Source organism: Peromyscus eremicus, chromosome 2 (genome assembly GCF_949786415.1).
Source record: "Peromyscus eremicus chromosome 2, PerEre_H2_v1, whole genome shotgun sequence".
NCBI classification, from domain to species: Eukaryota; Metazoa; Chordata; class Mammalia; order Rodentia; family Cricetidae; genus Peromyscus; species Peromyscus eremicus.
In genome coordinates, this window is record NC_081417.1 from 4,586,901 (window position 1) to 4,610,790 (window position 23,890).

The 23,890-nt window shown below is 38.1% G+C and overlaps 1 pseudogene; it reads right to left on the reverse strand.

The window, feature by feature from the left end:
• Positions 1 to 22,463: 22,463 nt before the first annotated feature.
• Positions 22,464 to 23,082, reverse strand: LOC131904507 (sorting nexin-3-like; annotated as a pseudogene).
• Positions 23,083 to 23,890: the final 808 nt, after the last annotated feature.

The following is a 23,890-nucleotide window of genomic DNA, read 5'->3' on the forward strand; positions in this document are numbered from 1 at the left end:
AGGCATAACATGCCTTTGGAATGGACTGAGGACCATGAAAAGGCCTTTAGGAACTTAAAAGAGGCCAGAATGTTATCAGATTGTCCCAGTCAAATCCATAAAAGGATTGCAATTAACTTTGGATATGACTTTTCCTCAGGTCCCAGCTGTTTAACCGGTTGGGTATCACCCACTTAATTATCCATTTCAGCCCTGAGATGCTGTATTATTCCATTGCTTCAAAATTGACCAGCTTGAACCTAGATGGAAAGGACTTTACATCCTAATAGTCTGGATGCCTACTGGTGTTAAAGTTGCTGGTATTTCTGCCTGAGATATCACTCACACCTCAAGAAAATACCTAAGGAACCCATGAAAGAAGATCCCAATCCCCAAAGGTAGGAAGTGACTGAAAAGGTACCATTAAAAATCAAACTTTCTAAGGTTTGACTATCTAACATATCATTGTATTTTTGCGGCTGAAATTTGTATCACGATTGTCCTATGGTTAACAGTTTTATTGTTATGTTTTCAACTTAACAGAGCCTAAACGCATCTTGACAGGGGAAATAAAAGACACCCCTATCATAGGAAACACCCTGATATTGTCTTGCCATGCAAAATGTTGCCTTTTGATTACACTAATGTCCCTTCTTACTGTAATTCCACTTACCACACCCTCCCCTTTGGTAAACAATTAGGATAGACTTTTTATGTGAAAATTGTTAGAGTCTGCAAGCAGTCCTCAAAAGACCACCAGTCATGATGCAATCAGAAAGAACATTTATTATACCAGATGCATGTGGGGCCACTCACCTGTACAAAATGGTGACAACCTTAAGAGGGATGTGTGGGCTCCTTTTAAGCACAGCTAAGGAGAGTTCCTAGGGAAATTAGGTCACTTGATATTGTAGTGGGTAGCTGTTCTTGCTATGACCTTAAAGCACCACCCCTAGAGAGGCAGCAGGTAAATGTTATACCTGCCTATGACCTTGAAGTACATGTCCATGTGTTATGCCCAGATCATGACCCCAAAGAGACCACTGAAGACCGTAGATGTCCAGAATGCAACAGCAAGGTTTATTCTACAGATACAAGCCTAGACAGGGGACTCGTTCCTACACCCAATACAGTGAGGTAGGGAGGAGTTCCTCTTTCTTTGTGAGGCTAGCTTTTTAAAGGCAAAAACCAAAAGCCCTTCAGGGCAGGTGGGGGTTTGCCACGGGTGCAACTTGGATTGGTTTATTTTTATCTCTGTTCTCTTTTAATTGGGTGAGGGTATATAACCTTTGAATTTACTGGTTGGGGGTTACAATTATCATTTTGGGGGCTGTCCGGGACAAGTCCCAGGCTTTGTCCTTGAGCTGCCATGGGGGCTGGCTGGCCTAGCATGTACTGACTGTGGGGGCTGGCTCAGTGGTACAGGCTCTGTCCTTGACTTACGCACATAGCTCTAAGTTGGTGAGGGGTCCCAGACAGTAAACAACTAGCCAAACTTTGAGCAGTCAGAGTACATGCAGAAAAGGATCTACAGCAAGGACTATGTCTTTTGTTCATGGCCCTCCCAAAAACTGCTTGCTGAAGTCTCAGGAAACTGAAATTGAGGCCTGATCTCTGACAGAAGACTGAGCAGCCTGTTGTGGCATCTGCTTGGTCCTTTCACCTGGGGCATGGCTGCTAGGGACCATTAAGACCTGGGATACATGTACATGGTGCCCTCTTCACTCCCTCATGGTTTGGATACTGGGACGGATCAGGCAGATCTTGGACCAGGCAGAAGATCAGTGTGGGACATAGTTCAGCTTTCCCAGACCCTATGATAAATCTCCATGCTGTAGTGAGTTTTACCTCCTAATAAATTCCTTGGCCCACTAAATAGACTCTGTGGATTTCTCACAATATGATATAACTGGCTTAAGCAAGTGATAATCACATTAGTAATATCCTAATTGTCCAGGGCTAGTTAGGGGCTGATTAGGGCTATAGCTTTTCCATTTGGGGGAAGGCCTGGACAATCCCCAGGCTCTGTTCTTATTTAGTTATTACCTGTGTGTGGGGGGGTGGCCTAGGTCTGGTACATGTAGGAGCTGAGGCCTAGTGCTTAACTGAGTTATTATTAAAGGCCTGTTGTGATATTTGTCTGGCCCCCTCAAAAATAATACTTATTCTGCACTCTTTGCAGGTTATCAAGGTTCATATGGGATAAGATGTGTAACACCTGTTTTACTCAGCATATCTTTACAATCTGTTTGTAGAATTACAAGAGCTCTTCCTGAAAATAGTGATGATTCCTTACATCTATTAGATCCCACTACAGTTGCTGTTACCACAACCTTTCTGTTACATGTAACTACTATTACAGCAGATATAGTAGCTGAAACTAATAAAGAAAAGGGAGAACTGAAAACAACTGTTCTACTATGTAAACATAATCCTGGTTGTCAGCAATTTACTAGAATATGTTGTTTTAAAATTTCTGATTTCTCTCATACTATTGACAAGCAAATTAATGACCTATATAAAGAAATAAACAAAATTTCTCACACAAATTTAGACTGGCCAATCTGGCCTACATGGTTCTTCCCCATCATTGGCCCGCTAATATTTCTACTTACTATCTTAATCAGGCCTTGTACTCTCCAATGTGTCACTAACTTGATCACCCATCAGATAAACAATTATAGAATATTGCTGCTTGATAATATTATTAAGACATTCCCCTATCAAAGATTTGCCAGGAAAACATAAGTCAAGGGGGATGAGGAACCTGACTAAGTCCATTTTGAATTCAGGAGCTGTATTATTATGCTGTATTGTTTCCATTTTAATAAGTTTAATAAGTTTCCATTTACTGTAAGAGCTGAGTTGCTGTTTTTAAATCTTTTTCCTGGAACCTGACCTTTCCCAACCCATGACCTTGACTTGTTTTTGAGAATATCTTTACCCTCCCTGATCCTTCCTGATCACATAGTGACCATATGATTCTCTGAGACATTTTTTCTGCATTCCCTTGTTGCCCCACTGTTTTTCTTCTGTAAAGCTGCTTTGCAACTATTTTACCTTTAAAGGGGGCCCAAGAAATGGATTCAGGGCTGCTTTCTTTAACCTTACTTAGAAGGTAGTCGCTAGCCAGTTCTTGGGTGTACTCCAATAATAATCAAGTTTGCTTCAAATTTAGCTCAAATTGTGGAAGTAGTCTTATTCTTGCTGGTGGGATTAACAATAATAGGTAACATAATCCCTTATTGAGACTGCCTTTCTAGGTGTTTCTAGAGTACGTCAAGTTGAAGATTAAGGCTAACCATCAGAAGTTGATTACTCCTGCTACAATGTACAGCTTGCTATCATAGGTAATTGTCCTCATTTTGGAATGGTTTGCCCTGTGAGACGTTGGTATTCCTGGAATGCAAGGTGACTGTAGGTTTAGAACAATAACTCTCTGTATTCTCAGGCTTGAAACAGAAATGAAACAGATAAAAGTACTCATTGAGGGATTAACAACTATACATGAAGGAGACAAACCAAAGAAAGGCAGAAGTGTCAGATTTTATACACTTTTAGTTATTGTGTGGACTCAAGTCAATAGTTTTAAGCAAAAGATGCCCCTCAGTGCCTGTTATAACAAGTGACACACATAAACTTACACTCATGCCTCCTCTCTACTTATGTTCCACCAACACCTGAAGTTGATAGGCTCAGAAAATTGCCGGGCAGTGGTGGTGTACACCTTTAATCCCAGCACTTGGGAGGCAGAGGCTGGTGGATCTTTGTGAGTTCGAGGTCAACCTGGTCTACAGAGCAAGATCCAGGAAAGGCGCAAAGCTACACAGAGAACCCCTGTCACGAAAAACAAAACAAAAACAAAAACAAAAACAACAAAAAAAAAACAAAAAAAAAGATAGGCTTAGAAAATCAAAAGGAGTATCCAATAGGGCAGTGAAAATTTGGAAGAACTTTAAAAGAACCTAAATGGAGAAAACAGAAAACATAGAAAGAGAAAAGAGGATATGATTGATATGAATATAATTTTTAAAGACAAAATTCCACAACATAAAGAAGTCACAGTCAGGGAAGAGCAGTGGCCAGTATCCAGGGGGTCATTTTCTTTAAGAAACTCTGGAAATGCAGCTGAGGGAAACCCATGGAGGACAAAGGAACAGAATTTCCATAGCTGGAGGCAATCCATGGAGGCAGAGGGAACAGAACTGCCTCCAGCTATGGCCCTTTGCAGCCTAACTGCTGCTGGTAGCAGCTGAGTTGCAGTTGTTGATCCAGACAGCTGTGGATTAAAAGGCAGCAACAATTAAATAAAAGGACAACAACAGTGAGCTAGTAAGCCCAAGGGGTGACTGAAAGATTGGGTGAATCTTAATGAAAGGGAAGGGTGATAAACAGATTCACAGAGATTTTAACAAGTCATAAATATGAGGAGAAAGAGCAGCATGTGGTTCAGGTCTGGACCCTGAAGAGCGGATAGAAAGGTGTGTTATGAGGACCCTAAAGGTGTCCTGTGGTTAACAGTGACTGAGTAAGGGTTGGGAAGGAAAGTAGAGGATATAATTTAGAGCCCACTGCTATGGTTGAAAAACAATATAAAAAAAAAAAAAAAAAAACCCTGTTGGGTCTGAGAGTTACAAAGCTATTGAGGATGAGGTCACCAAAGTTAGATAAGCAGAGGCATTTTTTTTTTCCATCACCATGGGGTAACAGAACTTCTAACTAGTTAGGGCCATAGGCAAATCAGGATCTGACACTGTGACCCTGAACAGAGGAAGTAGGTCCTCTTTTTAAAGCAAAAACCACAAGTAGGGAGGGCAAGGGTGTTACAAGAAAAGGTTTTTACAACTTGAGGTTACGTCTTGGGTGACAGAACATTCCATGAATTTACAACTTGTGATAACATTTTACAACTAGTAGTACAATTTGTGATTACAAGGTATTTGTACAAGCTTAATAGGAGGTTTGCTTACACAGGCCCATGGATGTCTTAAAATAGCTCTGGACACAGCTGGGGTCTTGTCTTAATTTTTAACCAACTATTCTTCTCATAACTGCAGAAAATATGGGACAAAGGTCATGCAACAGAAGAAGCAGGGTAGGTGGCTAAAGTTTTTTTAATAATGTGGACTCTACACAAACAAACCTGCACTTTCAGAATCTATAGAATAAGTTCTTAGCTCCAAACTGAAGATGAAGAATATGGAAGGGATTTGAAACAGTGTATTGAGAATCAGTGAAGTGCTGGCCAATTAATTAGGCTCAGCATTGGACTATGTCTCTAGGGTCATTCACACAGCTATTAATCAGAGTACTCTACAAAAACTCTGCATTCAGAAGTCTTTTTTATGCTTTAATATTTTATCCCCATTGTGAGGGTGTATGTTGCCATGCCTGTGTGTGCATATGTATAAATACAAGCATTAATGTGTGTATATGCGCACTGGTACAAGTCAGATAATGAATGACTTTGAGGAGGTGATGATTTTCACCTTCCATCTGACTCAACAAATGAAGTCATTTTTAAAGACTATAAAATACTTGAGGCTGGAGATATGGCTCAGCAATTAAGAGCATTGGTTTCATCTTGGAAGAAAATAAGGGAACTGCTCCCCAAAGCAGCACATAAATCTACTCAAGTTCACATAGTGTCTAGCTAGCATAGAGATGCCTGTAAATTTCCATAGAAACTGAGAAATTAAAATGAGATTCAAGGGCAGAGGTGATGCTTGGGGAAACTGTTATTTGATATACTGGCTGATTTTATTCTTCATAATTGCACTAACTGAACTCATGAAATGGGGGATATAACTAAAGATAATGTAGATTCACATTTCCCTCAATGGAGAACACTTGAAATTCCTAAATTAGGTTTTTCCTATACTACACTAGAAGTCTTAAGCAATATAATTAAAGATCGTAAGGGGGAAGTCTACTTTAATTAGAATTTAAAAGTATCTAATGGCAAGAAATGATAAAGTTGCTTACTTCCAAAAAATAGTAAACAAAAAATTAGCAACTGTATCAAAATAGAAAGGGTTGTTATTGAATTAAGAAAATTTTAAATGTTGCATTGAAATTAAATATATATCCTGAAGAAGCAGTCTGTTCTCAGCCCTCCACTTTTGTCTCTCCTCTGATCTAGCCTCTTCTTGTAGATCTTTATCTACAAGCAGAACAAAATTCTATATTAACAGTAAATATTGTTATATTTGAATATGTCTTACTGTAGGATAAGAACCAGAGGGAGAAAAGATCACCATACTATATTTAAATTTTCAATTTATGAAGTTTTCTCTCTATTTATCATCTGTTTGTCTGTCTTTACTGATTATGTCTTAAACTGTGGAAGATATCAACCTGCATCTACATAACAGAAGTTTTATTTATTGATAGTTTTGTTTCACTGAGTCTTTCTTATATTTCAGTAAAGAATTACTATTCTTAACTTGGTGCATTCTGATTTAATGTAAACCTGCCATGCATATTGATGGTAACTGGTCCCATGTGTCATTTTGAGTCTAAACAGCATGGTGTATAAATCAATCTGGCCCTAAAATACTGAAAATAATTGAGTAGCAAAATCTGTGGCTTCTTCCTTTTTCATTTTTCATTTGTTTGTTTGGTTTGGTTTGGGTTTTTTTGTTTGTTTGTTTGTTTGTTTGTTTTTACTTATTGGGTACTAAAATTACTGGGTTTTGAATACCTAGTTTAAAATATGTGTCCACATGTGCATATATGTGAATGTGAATATTTAATGTGATTTTTAACTTATGATTATGACATCAATAATATAGAGCTTTTCCCATAGCAAAGTCAATGGTTACTCAAGAAATAAAAAATTTAACTCTACAAACCTAAAAATGAATAACAGAACAGAATAGAATAATAGAATAACCAAGTGCTAAATGGCTCATTCAGTAAAAAGATAAAGCACAATATTTTTTTCACTGAGCTAATGTTTTATTAATTTAATGATACTAAATCAGATCAATATGACTAAATCTTGTTGTAAACAGACATTTAGGTACCAGTTTCACATCAGGACATGATAATTGCCATAGCAATGACTAGAAAGAACTATATAAGAAGTGGCAGGAGATGACATCTGAAATTGTGGAAAATGTCTACCAGTCCCCAGAAGTAACATGGGAAAGCAAAGGAGCTCAATGGACACTTGAAATTTTCAGCATGACTAACAAAATCTGCCATGAATATTGACTACATGGAAGAAATATTCTTTTCATAAAAAGGTATTTAAAATAAGATTGTTAAAATAACCAGCTAGGGATGTGTCTCAGTGGCAGAGTGATTGTCTAGCATGCACAGGGCCCTAAGTTCAATCCCCAGAGACACTAGAACACAGAAAAAAAATTGCTAAAATAGTTGCTCCTTCTGGATTTCCCCTTCAGGTAGAACCCCAGATTCAAACCACTAACTCCCATCTATCCTCCCTGTGTGCCTACCATCTCTAGTCAGAGAGGTTAGATTCCCACTGACAATTCTAACTACTCCCACTAACTCACCTATCCCAGTCACATTCTTGTGGCCCCCTCTGCAGACAAAAAAAGTAGACTAATGCTTCTAACTCTATTCATCCCTGAGAACAGAAAGCTACTCTTGTCTACAGAGGAATACTAGTCCTATACTAGTAAGTCTAGTCTGACCTACTACTTGCCCCAGGACCATCTATCTTGTACCTGCCTTCTGCCCCTGTATTCCTCCTCTTCAGTTAGAGTCTTCCTCCCAGATTCATACTTCCAATTTCACAAGCATGATTCTTGATGGACAGTCCTGAGCACTTCTGCCAGATTACAGAAAATTGGTTATAAGAATCTCCTAACTTTTCAGAAGGTCTGACTTAGACTTTGAAACCTCACTCAGCTCAGGTTGACCTGGGAAAACTTCTGAAACACCATCCAAACATCAACACTAAATTGTCTAAAGACTGAACCCTAAGCCCCATACAGATATTTGGTCAACCACCTGACATATTGAAGCAACAGGAACAGATACATACTCAAACACATACTCCAAAAGAGGAGAGATAATATTTTCATACTAAGAAACACTACCAGAAACCTAAATCCACATTTAGTTTAGTCACAAACCCACAAACATGAATGACTAAAACAATATCTCTACCAAAAGTTAGTATCATCATAGTAATATTCTCAGACAATACAATAATTTAGAAGACATAGAGGTAATTAATTCAAAATAGTAATAATTAACATTGCCAAGGAACTTAAAGAAGACAGAAATAAATGCCATAACAAAGAAGCAAAAACTCAAACAAGCAGTTGAATAAAATATAGAAAACAATTAAAAATATGAAAACAGAAGTTAATACATAAAGCAAGTCTCAACAAATATAGGAAAACTGAAATCATATCCTTTATTCTATCTGACTACTATGTAAGAAGGTTGGATATTCACATAATAGAAATTATAGAAAGTACATAAACTTGCTGTTGTTTGATAAAGTTAGAAATCAGCAAAAAAAATTAAATTCTAAGAACTGAATGAAAATGGAAACACAACATACCAAAATCTATGGGACACAATGAAAGCAGTCATAAGAGGCTATTTAAAAGCCTGAATAAAAAATACTGAGAGTTCTCAAATTAATTATTTGATAATATACCTGAAGTTCCTTAGAAAAAATAAGAATAATCAATAGTCAAAAATTAGGTGAGAAGAGATAATAAAAATCAGAGCTGAAAGTAATGAAATAAAACAAAAATAAATAAAGCACTTCAAAGAATCAATTATACCAAGAATTAGTTCTTTGAAAAGATTAACAAGATTGACAAACCTTTAGCTAAACTACCCAAAAGAAAAAAAAAGGTAAGTATTAATAAAGTTAGAGATTAAAGGAGAAATATTATAACAGGAAATTCAGAAAATCATAAGGATATACTTTAAAAATCTATATTCCACCAAAGTGGAAAATCTAAATAAAATGGATGAATTTCTAGAAAGATACAACCTACTAAAGTTAAATAATTTAGATAGACCCATAACAATTCCATCTTCAGTGGCCTAGAAACAGTAATTTAAAATCTCTTAACTAAAATGAGTCTAGGACCAAATGGATTCAGTGTAAAATTCTATCAGTCCTTCAAAGAAAAACTAACACCAATATTCCTCAAGGTATTCAATAAATTAAAAAGAAAAAAAGGGAAAATATTGTCTCTACTGTCTAACTTTCACAGTGCTGGAAAGTGTTACGCAGTCTGCTGGAGGGTGTGAACTCTTGTGAGCAATAATAACAACCAGCTTGGCAAGACATAGCTACTATTGCAACAGTGGCATGAATGTTGTGGGAGTAACCAACTACATTCTGCTTGGCTTTAAGGCCTGTCCCACAAAATAAAACCTATACCTGGCACTAATATCAGACCAAGCATCTAAGGCTAGATAAGACATAGGCACTAGAAGAGAAACTACTATTATTTTGTTATGTGGACATAGTATTAGACTAATTCCTAATGACCAATCATTATATCCATATATTAAAGCTTCTCTCATCAGAGCAGCTTCTGTTTGTATTAGATGGTCAACACAAAGACTGATGGTTGGCCAATGTACAGAGAATAAGTGACTAAAGGATTCTCAGTCCTAAATGAAACATATATACTGTACTCCCTTCTCCAAAGGCTCAGGGATCATTGTGGAAAAAAGAAATAAAAGATATAAAAGCCAGAGGCAGTAGATGAATACAAGGAAACATTGTCTTCTGTACACAACAGAGCAGCTACATAGGCAAACTCACAGTAGTTGTGACATCATGCAAAAAGCCTGTGCAAACCAAATACCAACATGGGAAAGGAAGTTGCATCTCTAGATGCAAAACTATTGGCAATTCTTAGCTGCTGGTAGAGGAAGGGTCAGTTTTCTCTAAGACTGTAGCACCTTGATAAAACAACCACACTTCAGTTTGGAAAACCACACACCCAAGAATATTTGGGCAGCACAACTAGTCTTAATGTTAACAAGAAGAAGGAAAAGTGGGGGGAGAAGGAAGAGAAATGACACAAAATTGGGTGGGAATGGCAAGGTTGCACTTGTGCAAATTATTTTATAGAAAAGAGATTGATCTCAGGTGATGACAGTAATTTAGACTTCTTTGAAAGACTGGATCTGAAACAAAGAGTGAATAATGGACAGGAACACAACTTGACAAAGACTGCCTAATTAAACAGACCTCCAGTTTTCATAATTGGAAAGTTCTGTGTATAGCAAAAAGATGAGAAGGTAGAATCGGGTGGTAAAAGGTAAGAATATTTGTCTTTTCTGGGGATGGGTAGACACTATCCAGGATTTCAAGAACTACCTTTCATTATCTCTCACATAGAAGTCATTTGAATTTCCATAGCCTTAGTAGAAAGTGAAGAATGTGGAAAAAATGAGATCTAATCTCTAAAACGGTATGGAAGGTGTTATGAACATACCATGCAGGAACATAGGTAGACATGTTTGTGACTTTCCAAAATGTCAGAATTTATTGAATTAGAACATATTCACAAGTTATATTGAATTATTTTACTATGTAGTCTTGATTTCCCTTGATATCAGGTCAATTTATTTCAATATTAATTACAAATATTAACTCTCAAATGACATATTATATTTCACATAAGTAGACGATAGATGAGATACAGAGAGAAAGACAGATAGAGAGAGACAGATTATAGATATAGAATAACTAAAAAATTATTTTCGAGGCCACAGAGTTCAAAGATGCCTTACTAGTCATAGAACCAACATAGATAGGCACAGCAGTTAGATAAGGAACCCAGTTGGAGAGCTACTGGAGGCCTATATAGCTCAGCAGATCCATAGCTATGCCTCAAAATCACAGAACAGAACTGGGGATGGAGATGGATGGAGGGATTGCAAAGTGATTTATGTGGCCCTGTCAAGCAGGAAGCAGTGGGGACCATGTTGAAGTTGAAGTTTCAGGGACAATGATCAACTCTCTGCCTATCAGTTCAGTGATTGATGCACCAAGTAGTCAGAAGACAGGCTTGTAGCATTGTTTTCATCAGAGTGTTGGGTGTCCTTGTAAGGTCCCGGTGAAAGTGTTGCATTCTTCACTGTTCTAGCATGCTCAACAAAGTTCTTGAGACTGTTTTTCTTTATGGTTTTAACAACCCACATGTTGATATGTTCCAAATCAACTTTAGTAAGTTTGGAGGTAGTATCTTTCTACTTGGAGTAAATTATCTGCTGATCTGTGGTGCTGAACAGGTTGTGATATCTATGGTCATGAGTTAAATTCAGAGTCATTATTCTTCTACATTTATACACAAAGTAAGCTAAAATACTGATGTTTAAATTGGGGTTACCCAGGACAAGGTACAGCCTAAAAGCCATTGTCTTATACAATATGGGGTAACTCGGAAAGAACTCAGCTTAATCCCTACAAAAGGAAGATCTCTAAACACCTAAGATTAGTTGATGGCCAATTATCTGAAGCTGAGTACTTTCTCTCCATCCATCCTGAAGTCTGTAAGAGTACAGAAAGGTGGTCATCAACTGAAATGTAGCCAAGATCTCAGTTTGAAGCTGTGAATAAAAATGAACTATTCTAAAGAGAGACACCTGTGCACCTTTCTTCAGCTATCAGCCTATCACTTTTTGCATTTGCAAAATCTGTGTGAAACAGACATACAGAAAGAAGTCAACCTAAAGAAGAAATACAAAAGGCTTTCCTCCATACCTATCAAAGGAATGGACTTAGGAACAAAAAAATCCAAGAATAATGAGAGCTTAAATCCACAATCCATAAAACCTCTGGGATTCTTTTCTTTTTCAAAACTGAAGGCTCTTTAAGATGAATTTTGTGAGTAGCATGAGTAGGACATTGTCTCTATAGCAGTAAATGGGCACAATGAGGAAAAAACTGAGGCTTGAGTGGCCAAGGTTAAACTGTATCACAATTTAATTTACATATGTTCTGGTCTCTTTTTCATGGTTTGTCTCATGGTGAGAGAAGAAATCAGACTCCTCGCAAACCATTTGACCAAACTATAAATAAATCAATTTCCTTTCCTAGTTTCTGTTTCTTAATTTCTCTTTGAATGTAGGGAAACTAAGGCAGTAGGTAAGGACCAAATGTCTCCTGGTTGATATTGAAAAAGTGATGGTAACCATGTGTACAAATGAGATGCAGAGTCATTATCTTTCCATGTTCTATATACTCTCTTCTATTCTGTTCTTTCTGTTCTATTCTATTTTTTCAGCCATCATTTCATTAATGAACATCTCTATCTTTTGGGCATCCATGAAACATTTTCAAAAAAAAGCATAAGTCATTGGAGTTCTCACATCCTAATGCCTCTGAAATCTGTTTCAGTATAATTAGCCCAATATCTTCCATGAACAGAATTTTACTAACAGCATACGCTCCCAGTTTCATATCTCAGAACTAGACTCAAGTTATAATGCTGCCTGAAACAGAATTTTTGACAGTTTCCCTGTTCACTTGCAGTCTCAATTCATGTTCTATTGTTATAACAGGATGCTTCAGACTGGATAATTTATAAGAAAAAGGGCTTATTCTGGCTTGCAATTCTAGAGGGTTGGAAATCCATTAACATAGCATTGGTATGGAGGTGCAGCTGGCCAGGGTCTTCCTATAGCGTTATAAAATTGCCCATGGCCACACTGAATAAGACTCTTCTCAAGTTTTCACTATTATTTGTCTCTTTAATTAACATATTAAGAGTGGGTGGTCAAGGCTAGCTTGTTAGGGCTGCCATGGCCCAGGCTCTGATCTTAGTAACTCTGGTAAAATAAGAAGATCATTATATACTCAATGAATACTCAAAGCACCAGAGACTGATAACTTTTATTTGATTGTGATGGTGACAGAATATGCCTTCAAATGTTCACATCAGTATCTAAGACAAATTTGGACATAATAGTAAAGTTCAATAGGTAACATGACATTTCTTATTTCCTAAGGGAAATGTGATAACTGATTAAAAACTATAAATTGAAACAACCTCCCTCAAAATGCAGGGCTTCTTTTATCATTATTTGAGTAGATTTAAAAAGCACATGTGTCATTTTTTATTGATGTCTTCTTTATTTTAAAGGCTTTACAATGTGTGTGATCATTTCCTTCTGAGTTAGGACACATTTGCCTGTTCTTAAAAGATATTTATGGCCGGGCGGTGGTGGCGCACGCCTTTAATCCCAGCACTCGGGAGGCAGAGTCAGGCGGATCTCTGTGAGTTCGAGGCCAGCCTGGGCTACCAAGTGAGTCCCAGGAAAGGCACAAAGCTACACAGAGAAACCCTGTCTCGAAAAACAAAAAAAAAAAAAAAAAGATATTTATGAATACAAAACACAAAGGCTCACACAGCATGCCACAGCTCACATCCAGTGGACCAGGGTATAAATGACGACAAGCTTAGGAAAGTGGCATTTCCATACAATGAAGCACATAGTTTACTTCATTATAAACTACATTTGTTCTCTGATCAGAGTTTTTGATGCCCTATCATAGTACATAATGGGGGTAGACTGCATTTTGCAGAAACTAAATAAAATAATTACTGTCCTCAGATATGTGAGTCAATAAATTTAATTGAGAAAGGGAATTTGAGGCTGGTTAAAACCACAGAACCCAAATCCTGATTGGCAGAGTCAAAATTTCAACTGATACTTCCTCACAATGTGACAAACAGATATCTGCCACAGTCTCCTCATCTACAAAGTAGAGACTGTGACTGTGTAGCTGTACCTCACACACAAATTTTGTGAGTTCAATTTTGTGGTGATATACTGCTTGTAATCTAAGAAATGAAAGCTTACCTGAAGATCAGAGGACAGATCTAGCCACAGAGTTAGCCATAGAGGTCAGGCAGTGTGGCCACACCTTTAATCCTAGCACTTGGGAGGCAGAGGCAGAGATCTGTCTGGATCTCTGAGTTCAAGGCCACGCTAGGCTACATGAGATTAATCCAGTCTAAAAGAGAAACAGCCAGGCAGTGGTGCCATACACCTTTAACACTAGCCCTTGGGATCACACGCCTTTAATCCAGCACTAGCAGAGAAAAGAACATAAGGTGGGAAGAGATAGGAGCTTAGGTCTTTTCAGTCTCTTACAGGCTGAGGAGTTGGTGACTTAAGAGGTGGCTAGCTCTGCTTCTCTGATCTTTCAAATTTCACCCTGATATCTGGCTCTGGATTTTTATTAAGACCAATTAGGATTTATGCAACAAAGTTCTGTAAAATTCTTAGGATATTTAACAATAAACAGAAATAAATTATTTTTATACAAAGTTTCCTCATAAGAATTTAAGCTTGGCCTCACAGAGAAAACAATGAACTTGGGTTGAGGCAGAAAAATCACAAACTTGAGGGAAGCCTAAACTACATAAGGATACCTTCTCTTTTAAAAGGGAAGACAAGGGAATGAAAACAAAAAATTAACAAATATTTGTCTATGGTAATCCTGGGTCAAGTCACCATTAGTGCCCAGCTGGACTTAAGTTTCCGTTATTTTTTCTAATCTCCTGAAATCTGTTCACTGTATAATACACATGTATGCACACACATATGCATGCACACACACATCATGGCTTAGAAATAAGCATTATTAAAGTAAATGAAAATGAAATTGCCCATTTTTTTCTCTGCACTAGTTGATACACTCATTTTCCTCAGATACACGAGTTGAAAATTTGGTACTTTTACAATGTGCACTGGAATTTAACAAATAGATGGCAGATGGTAAAAGCTAGAACCTACTGTTGAAGTGGAAATCTTCAGATAAGCATGGAAGAATGCTAGAGTTATCTTGATGGTAATGACTGTAGGTAAGCTGTCAATATGAACATATTTAGCTTAACACAAATACAGGTACTTAGACATGACTATTTGTAAATTAGTGTATGTATACAGATTACTATGCACACATGTAGTTCTTTGCCTTATTAGCTGAGAAGTCCTAGAACTGATGACATTATGGCAGCAATTACATAGAATTTCATATAACCATATGAAATGAAATTCTATGTAAAAGTGGCTAGTTTTAGTACTAGTGCAGGAAACACACAAAAATGAGTCTATAGGATTTACAGTGTCAAAAGTAAGTGAATATTTAAGTGTATCATACATGAACATGTATAAGCATGATGGTGAGTTATATATTTTCCATAATTTTGACTTGTGACCTTTCCTAAGAAAACTGACTGTTAAACTCTAAATGTTACCTGATGGTGCACAGGGAAGTGCCACAGACATTATAGTGCACCTTTCATAATATTTCTTTGCCCTGAATAATGACCCAGGGCTTAATCATCCATCCTATGACCGGTGTCCCTCTCAATGGAGTTGTCTGTAGTTATAGATGCTCATCCATCCTATGACCGGTGTCCCTCTCAATGGAGTTGTCTGTAGTTATAGATGCTCATCCATCCTATGACCGGTGTCCCTCTCAATGGAGTTGTCTGTAGTTATAGATGCTCATCCATCCTATGACCGGTGTCCCTCTCAATGGAGTTGTCTGTAGTTATAGATGCTCATCCATCCTATGACTGGTGTCTCTCTCAGTGAAGTTGTTTGTAGTTATAGATGTTCATGTAACTTCTATCTTCATTCTCTGTCTAATTTGTCACAAGACAGTTGTTCTCTGGGGAAATCTTGGCCAGGAGAAAAGTAACAAGGGCTATTGGGGGCCATCCCCAAATAACCCTCTCTCAGGGTCCAAGGGAGATCTAAAAACTAGCTGGAAATCTAATCTTAGGAATATTGAACAATCTACACAAACCATGCTATTTCAGTCCATTCACTTTATTGTTCTAAGTTAATTCAAATCTACAGCTTCTTTTCAGCTCTCTCATACATTTCTCTGCTGTTTTCTCTTTGTTCTATCTTAGTTCTACCTCAAGTCTCTGAAGTTTCTAGTTTTTATACACATATAATCAGCAGTTCTCTGGCCAAAGCAAAGTCACAAGGCTTGAATTCTTCCAGGATCATAAAAACATATAAGAGTTTGCAACAGGCAGAGACTCTCAGGCGCCCTTAATGACTCAAGGAGAGGGTGACTTGTAAAAGCCTCAGGGAACTCTTAAAGGGAAGGTCAAATGAGAGGGAGAGATCAATTAGGAAAATCTAAGAAAGGAAAAAGGGAGATGCATGTGTAATACTGCACTCTTAAATGTGGTTAGATACTGAGCTGATTAACAAACCAAGGTGAAAGTAAAAGGAGGTAAGAATTTCTTAGTGTGAGGTTACCTTGGGACAGCATTTTTCTATCTAAAGGATGTGAATCAACAGCTCAGACATGTTGTAGTTCTTTGTCCTTGGGGTTCTGAGAATGTCTCAAATGAGATACTTTTGCCTTGATACTTAACATTGACCAAATGCCTCCCAATGAAGATAGTTGTAGGACCTCTAAGGCAGACTTCCAAGTTTACATTGGAGAAAGGAACAAAAACTTGGTTGTGGGAAACAGATTTTGACTGTGTGACTGTTTTCACACATAGCTGGGGGATGTTATCCAAATACCCCAAATATATAGGGAAAGTTGTGCCCAATAAATGATCAATCACACTGTTAGAAATTCTTGGGAAAAGAATCAATTGGGAAAGCTGCAATATCACATAAGAAATTCATTACAGGAAATAGCTAATACATTCAAAACTCCTTGAGTTTTGGCTTCAGCCTCCACCAGAGCCCCTGGCTGTAATGGGTCAGCTTTGTCAGTGGCAGTTGAATTCCTACTTCATATTTTTGTGGCTCACAGCAGAAAAGATGTGTCAATCAAATGAAATACAGAGAAACCAATATTTTATTTTTTTCATAAACAAATATTTTATTCCACAACAAATATTTATCTTCATGCATTATTATCATAATTATTACCCCATTGTGAAAATTACAAAACTAGCAATTTTCTTCAAGGACTCAATTTAAAATGTAAACAAATAGGTCTAATCTTTACTTCTCACATTTGTTTGTATCACTTGGGTCCTTCTCCACCATGCTTTGGCATTCTAGATGCTTCTTAGATTTTTTTTCTTCTTTTATTTTTAATTATGAGATTTTCTATTCATTTTACATTCCAACCACAGATTCCCCTATCCTCACTCCTCACCCCCCAGCCTTCCACCACCCAAACCCACCCCCCATTCCCACCTCTTCCTAGGCAAGGTCTCCCATGGGGAGTCAGCAGAGCCTGGTATATTCAGGTGAGGCAGGTCCAAGCCCCTCCCTCCTGCACCAAGGCTGTGCAAAGTGTTTCACCATAGGCACTAGGCTCCAAATAGCTGGCTCACATACTAGGGTTAGTTACCAATACAACTGCCTGGGGGCTCCCTAAACAGCTCAAGCTAAACAACTGTCTCACTTATCCAGAGGACCTAGTCGAGTACCATGGGGGCTTCTCAGCTATTGGTCAACAGTTTATGTATTTCCACTAGTTTGGCTAGTTGTCTTTGTACTTTTTCCAATCATGGTCTCAATATCTCTCGCTCATAGAATCCCTCCTCTCTCTCATTGATTAGGCTCCTGGAGGTCCACCTGGGACCTGGCCATGGATCTCTGCATCTGCTTCCATCAGTCACTGAATGAGGGTTCTATGATGACAGTTAGGTTATTCAGCCATCTGATCACCAGAGTAGGTCAGCTAAGGCACCCTCTCGACCATTGCCAGTAGTCTACGGTGGAGTCATCTTTGTGGATTACTAGGAACCTCCCTAGGACTCTGCTTCTCCCTATTCCCATGGTGCCTTCATTTCTCATGTTATCTCTTTCCTTGTTCTCCAACTCTGTTCCCATTCCAGCTGAACCTCCTGCTCCCCTAAGCTCTCATTCCCCGTACCCCTCACGGCCCTCCATTACCCTCCTCACCCCCAGTTCACTCATGGAGATCTCACCTATTTCTCTATTACTGGGCAATCCATGTATTATTCCTAGGGTCCTCCTTACTAGCTAGCCTCCCTAGAACTGTGGGTTGCAGTCTGGTTATCCTTTGCTTTACATGTAGTATCCACTTATGAGTGAGTACATACCATGTTTGTCCTTCTGAGTCTGGGTTACCTCACTCAGGATATTTTCTAGCTCCATCCATTTGCCTGCAAACCTCACGATGTCATTGTTTTTCTCTGCTGAGTAGTACTCCACTGTGTATATGTGCCACATTTTCTTTATCCATTCTTCAGTTGAGGGGCATCTAGGTTGTTTATAGGTTCTGGCTATTACAAAGAATGCTGCTACAAACATAGTTGAGCATGTGTACTTGTGGTATGATTGAGCATTCCTTGGGTATATGCCCAAGAGTGGTGTAGCTGGGTCTTGAGGTAAATGGATTCCCAGTTTTCTGAGAAACCACCATACTGATTTCCACAGTGGCTGTATAAGTTTGCATTCCCACCAACAGTGGAGGAGTGTTCCCCATGCTCTGCATCCTCTCCAACATAGACTTTTTAGTGCTTTTTTATCTTAGCCATTATGACTATGGTGGTATCTCAGAGTCATTTTGATTTGCATTTCTCTGATGACTAAAGATGTTGAGCATTTCTTTAAATGTCTTTCAGCCACTTGAGATTCTTCTTTTTAGAATTCTCTGTTTAGCTCTTTAGCCCATTTTTTAATTGGATTGTTCAGTATTTTGATGTCTAGTTTCTTGAGTTCTTATAATCTTGAGTTCTTATAAACTCAAGTTCTTATACTTGAGTTTATATACTTTGGAGATCAGTCCTCTGGCACATGTGGGGTTGGTGAAGGTCTTTTCTCATTCTGTAGGCTGTAGTTTTGTCTTATTGACCATGTCTTTTGCCCTACAAAAGCTTCTCAGTTTCAAGAGGTCCCATTTATTAATTGTTGTTCTCTGTGTCTGTGCTACTGATGTTATATTTAGGAAGTGATCTCCTGTGCCAATGTGTTCAAGACTACTTCCTACTTTCTCGTCTATCAAGTTTAGTGTAACTGGATTTATGTTGAGGTCTTTGATCCACTTGGACTTGAGTTTTGTGCATGGTGACAGATATGGATCTATTTGTAATCTTTTACATATTAACATCCAGTTATGCCAGCACCATTTGTTGAAGATACTTTCTTTTTTCCATTGTAGAGTTTTGGCTTCTTTGTCCAAAATCAGGTGTTCGTATGTGCATGAATTAATGTCAGGGTCTTTAATTCTGTTCCATTGGTCTGTATGTCAGTTTTTATGCCAGTACCAAGCTGTACTTTTTACTGTAGCTCTGTAGTAGAGCTTCAAGTCAGAATAATGATGCCTCCAGATGTTGCTTTATTGTATAGGATTCTTTTAGCTATCCTGGGTTTTTGTTTTTCCATATGAAATTGAGTATTATTCTTTTCAGGTCTGTGAAGAATTGTGTTGGGATTTTGTTGGGGATTGCATTGAATCTGATATTGCTTTTGGTAAGATTGCCATTTTTACTATGTTAATCCTACCTATGCATGAGCATGGGGGATCTTTCCATTTTCTGATATCTTCTTTAATTTATTTCTTCAAAGACCTAAAATTCTTGTCATACAGGTCCTTCACTTGCTTAGTTAAGGTTACCCTAAGGTATTTTGTATTATTTGTGGCAATTGTAAAGGATTGTGTTTCTCTGATTTCTTTCTCAGCTGGTTTATCATTTGTATATAAGAGGGCTACTGATTTTTTTTTTTAGTTAATCTTGTATCCTGCCACATTACTGAAGGTGTTTATCACTTATAGGAATTCTTTGGTTAAATTTTTGGGGTCACTTATATATACTATCATATCATCTGCAAATAGTGAAAGTTTGCCTTCTTCCTTTCCAATTTGTATCCCTTTGATCTCCTTTTGTTGTCTTATTGCTCTAGCTAGAATTTCAAGTACTATATTGAATAAATATGGGGAGAGTGGACAGCGTTTTCTTGTTCCTGATTTTAGAAGAATTGCTTTGCGTTTCTCTCCATTTAATTTGATGTTGGCTGTTGGCTTGCTGTAAATTGCCTTTATTATGTTTAGGTATGTTCCCTGTATTCCTGATCTCTCAAAGACCTTTATCATGAAGGGGTGTTGGATTTTGTCAAAGGCCTTTTCAGCATCTAATGAAATGATCATGTGTTTTTTTTCTTTCAGTTTGTTTATATGGTGTATTACATTGATGGACTTTCTTATGTTGAACCAACTTTCCATCTCTGGGATGAAGCTTACTTGATCATAGTGGATAATGTTTTGATGTGTTCTTGGAGTCTGTTTGCCAGTATTTTATTGAATATTTTTGCATCAATCAATGTTCATGAGGGAGATTAGTCTGTAATTCTCTTTCTTTGTTGCATCTTTGTTTGGCTTGGGAATCAGAGTAACTGTAGCCTTGTAAAAGAAGTTTGGTAATGTTCCTTATGTTTCTATTGTGTGAAACAATTTGAAGAGTATTGGTATTAACTCTTCTTTGAAGATCTGGTAGAATTCTGCATTGAAACCATCTGGTCCTGGCCCTTTTTTGGTTGGGAGACTTTTAATGACTGTTTTTATTTTTTTAGGGGTTATTGGTCTGTTTAAATAATTTATCTGGTCTTGATTTAACTTTGGTATGTGGTACCTATCTAAAAGAAAATTGTCTATTTCTTTTAGATTTTCCAATTTTGTGGAGTACAGGTTTTTGAAGTATGACCTGATGATTCTCTGGATTTCCTCATTATCAGTTGTTAATTTGGATGCTCTCTGTCTGCCTTTTGGTTAGTCTGGATAAAGGCTTGTCTATCTTGTTGATTTTCTCAAAGAACCAACTCTGTGTTTCATTGATTCTTTGTATTGTTCTCTTTGTTTCTATTTCATTGATTTCAGCTCTCAATTTGATTATTTCCTGGCATATATTCCTCCTGGGTGAGTTTGTTTCTTTTTGTTCTAGAGCTTTCAGGTGTGCTGTTAAGTCACTAGTGTGAAATATCTCCAACTTCTTTATGTGGGCATTTATTGCTATGAATTTTCCTCTTAGCACTGCTTTCATAGCGTCCCATAAGTTTGGGTATGTGGTGTATTCATTTTCATTGATCTCTAGAAAGTCTTTAATTTCTTTCTTTATTTTTTCCTTGACCCATTGGTGATTCAGTTGAGCATTATTCAGTTTCCATGAGATTGTAGGCTTTCCGTAATTTTTGTTGTCATTGAAGTCTAACTTTAAACCATGGTGGTCTGACCACCCTTGACACCCATGCTGCCATATTTGGGCTTCTCTCCTCTTTTCTTAGATCTAGGCCTTGCTTAAGTCTCCATAGCACCAGAACCTCTTCTCACAAATACCGGAACCTCTTGTCAGATATCAAGTGAATGAGCTGCAGTTAAACAATTAGGCAGTTAGACAAGAGTAGATAGATAACCCCCAGAGCAATATTCCCTGCTGGCCAAACAGCCCATAATTAAGTCCCTTTCTGCTTGCACCCTCCTTTGCCTATTTATATATGCCTTAAGAGAAAAATAAAATTTCGGAGCTTGATCAGATGTCCTGTCTTGCTCTCATTCTTTGTGTCTCTTTTTATATCTGTTGAGATTTGCTTTGTTACCAAGTATGTGGTCAATTTTAGAGAAGGTTCCATGGGATGCTGAGCGAAGGTATATTCTTTTGTGTTAGGGTGTAATGTTTTATAGGTATCAATGAAGTCCATTTGAGTCATAAAATCAGTTAAGTCCCTTATTTCTCTGTTAAGTTTCATTCTGGCAGATCTGTCCAGTGGTGAGAGTGGGGTGTTGAAGTCTCCCACTATTAATGTGTGGGGTTTGATGTATGATTAAAGTTTAGTAATGTTTCTTTTATATATGTGGGTACCCTTGAATTTGGGGCATAAATGTTCAGAACTGAAACTTCATCTTGGTGGATCTTTTCTGTGATGAGTATGTGATGTCCTTCTCGATTTCTTTTGATTGATTTTAGTTTGAATTCTATTTTGTTGGATATTAGGATAGTTACACTAGCTTGTTTCTTAAGACCATTTGATTGCAAAGACTTTTCCCAGCCTTTTACTCTGAAGTAGTGTCTATCTTTGAAGTTGAGGTGTGTTTCTTGTATGCAGAAGAAAGATGGGTCCTACTTTCTTATCCATTCTGTCTGCCTGTGTCTTTTTATAGGTGCATTAAGTCCATTGATATTAAGGGATATTAATGACCAATGATTGTTAATTCCTGTAAATTTGATTTTGTTTTTATACAGAATATGAAGATTTCCCTCATTAATCTTCCATGTGAAGGGGATTACAGGCCAGAAGAAAGACACACTCTGCACACAAAGTACATCTCATATGTGTGGCACTGGAGACAAGTGGTTGTCGTTCTCCTGCACATAAATTAGGACTGAGTGGTGGTATCACACAGTAGGGGAGGAAATGTTCTAGTCAATTGGATTCAAGAAGAAACATGACACAGAAACCGTAAATAAGACCAAGTCAGCAACTTTAGGTAGGTTCTACTAGCTTGCGAGGCTTAGTGTGCACACGGACATGGCAGGGTAGAGCTAGTAGAGAGGCTCAACGAGGGCGTTCCACTACAGCAAATGAACTAACGGAAATGAAAGGGGCGTGTGAGTGTTAGTATACCCAGGGCATGTTAGACCAGTGTCTGCGCAGCATGCTAAGTTAGTTACAACTTCTTCATTGGTAGGGATGCATCGTTAATGGTCTCGTTTCTGCTTCTTTCCAAACTCAGGCATGTCTTATTTTAGATGGAGTATAGCTTTTATCTACTATTTCATCCTGTGAAAACACTCATTCTGGGCCAGAGGATGACCAGCGACCTTGTTTATAAACTGTTCCAGTCCCTGCTTCCTTTCCTCAATGAAATTGTCACCAAATATTCCATCGTCTCCTCTGAAAGGAAGCTGCCGCAAAAACGCTTTCCCAGGGATTGGGAGAACTACAACCTTGCTCTCTCTTTCTAGTTCACTTCGAAGTCATTCAAAGTCACTGTATCTCCTTCTAACAGTAGATTCCTTCAGCTTGAAGACAGGAAGATTTGTCTTGACTCTGATCTCGTAGGTGGTGAAGGGGCCCCCGGCTGATCTCGAGGAAGTTGCTGGGCGGCCTGTAGGCGTCATTCAGGCTCTGAGGCTTGGTGATCAGCAGCTGCTGGGTGTCAGCTAAGGTCTCTGCCATTTCACTGTTGCTGCTGCCTCAGCCTTCTGCCGCCTCCCGCCGTGGGGTCTCTGGGCTGGCGCGGCGGACTGAGCTGAACAAGCATGTAGCAGAAACTAATATTTTAAAAGTGTGAAATAACAAAAGCAGGTGTGTGTGTGTGTGTGTGTGTGTGTGTGTGTGTGTGTGTGCAGCATACTCAGTAAACAAATGGAGAATGGGAAGAGAGATGAATCCATGGCTTGAAATTTTATTGGGGCCGCAAATTCATTTAAGTATGCTTCCCAAGGGGAGCTCTACTGATGGATTCAGAGAAAACAGGCATGATTTCTGTGTAGTCACAGTATTCTATATCATTACCTCATCATATATTTGGAATGAGGTCAGTCAGGTAGGTAGTACCTTACTATCCCAGAGGCCACCAGTTTTATATGGCAAATATCTGGATTGACCACACTAAAGAACTATGAGGTGGTGAAGAATAACTGGAAATTAGGTTGAGAATGTCAAAACTGTATTCAGGCAGAACTCCTAATGTCCACATATGGACAAAAACTCCCAGCACTTCATTACCATACAAAGTATAAATTAATATCCAAAACTCCAAATTGGAAAGAATGGATGATCAGTTTTGAGAAGATACAAATCTCTTAGGCAGAAGAATCCCAAATAATTGATCTAAATGCTCTTGCTTCAAGGAAGTTGAGAATAGCTCCCAGCCCCTTAACTATAAACTATGCAAAGTGACTTTCTTCTAAACACCATGAGCTAGACAAAAGTAAGAAAGTAGCTTCACAATGGACAAACCTGACCACATTAGTCAGATGAT